Genomic DNA, 1223 nt, shown 5'->3' on the forward strand with positions numbered 1-1223 from the left:
ATTGCACTAGTTTGTGTGTGAGAACTAAGAGTGGCCGATTTCTAGAAGTTTTCTACTATTCTCTCAAGTTTCCAAGGTTTCTGGTTATATGTAACTTCCATTTGAGGCATCCAGATTATTGGTGCTAGGCTTTCAAACTCCAAGCAATCAACCACAACTAAAAGGTATGTAACTCTACTAGCTTATTATGTTTCAAAGTTCCCCATGCCATGCTAGTTAGGTTAAGAACCTTGGAAAAACAAATTTGCATGTATCTTAGGAAAACATAGATCCAAGGTTTCTAGGGTTGCATGTACACCATAGGAGTGTTAGAATGCTCAAAACCCAACAGTGGTATCAGAGCCTAGGCTTGTTTTCTTGATACTTGATGCAAATTGTTGAAAAAACTCAAGTTTTCTGCATTCTGCAGCATGAACTCGCCAAGTCCATGGGGGGACTCGACGACTCCATGTAGTAATTCATCCTACTCGACGAGTAAGTTCTTGCACTCGACGAGTAGGAGCCCCAGAATGCATATTTCGAGTTTTGCTGCTGGAAATGGACTAGAAACATTACCCTAAACTGTTTTGGTCTTGTAAAACCTGTTTTAGATGGTGTAATGGTTATGCAAATCCATTTTCAATGGCTATTATCAAAATTTCAAGCTTTGTATGATTTTTTTATGATTCTTGAAATTGTTGATATGCATGTTCATGAACTTATGAGTTTAGAAGATCATAGGAATTATTTGCAACTTGCTTGGTAGTTTAATTCTTGATCTTGATGTGTTTTAATGGAATCCATAATTTGTACTCAAGTTATGGATTACCAAAAGTCACTCTTTTAAAGTCCATTAAAGGAACACATAGGTTACATAAAATGAAAAGTCTCTCATTTTAATAAACAATTAACTCATAAGTTATGAAAGATGAAAAGTTTTGAAAGTTACAAAACTTGCCTTCAAGTTTTGGAACATGTAAAGTCTCACACATTTTTGTTAACTTTAGTTCCAACCCCTAGAATTTTAAAAGTTAAAATTCAACCCTTATACTTTATAATATTATAAGTTTAATAATAATTATATATGTATAAGAACAAGTCATTTTACCGTTAGTAGGTCTCATTCACGAAGCCGGTCTATAAGGGGATATAAGGTTGTTGCCTATAAAATGGCAGCTTAATGAGTGTCCACTCTTACCCACCGCTTCCTTGACTGGTGGAGGGTCGTTAGCCGAACGGGTAGG

This window comes from Lactuca virosa, chromosome 9 (assembly GCF_052849685.1).
Source record: "Lactuca virosa cultivar CGN04683 chromosome 9, Lactuca_virosa_CGN04683_v6, whole genome shotgun sequence".
NCBI lineage: Eukaryota > Viridiplantae > Streptophyta > Magnoliopsida > Asterales > Asteraceae > Lactuca > Lactuca virosa.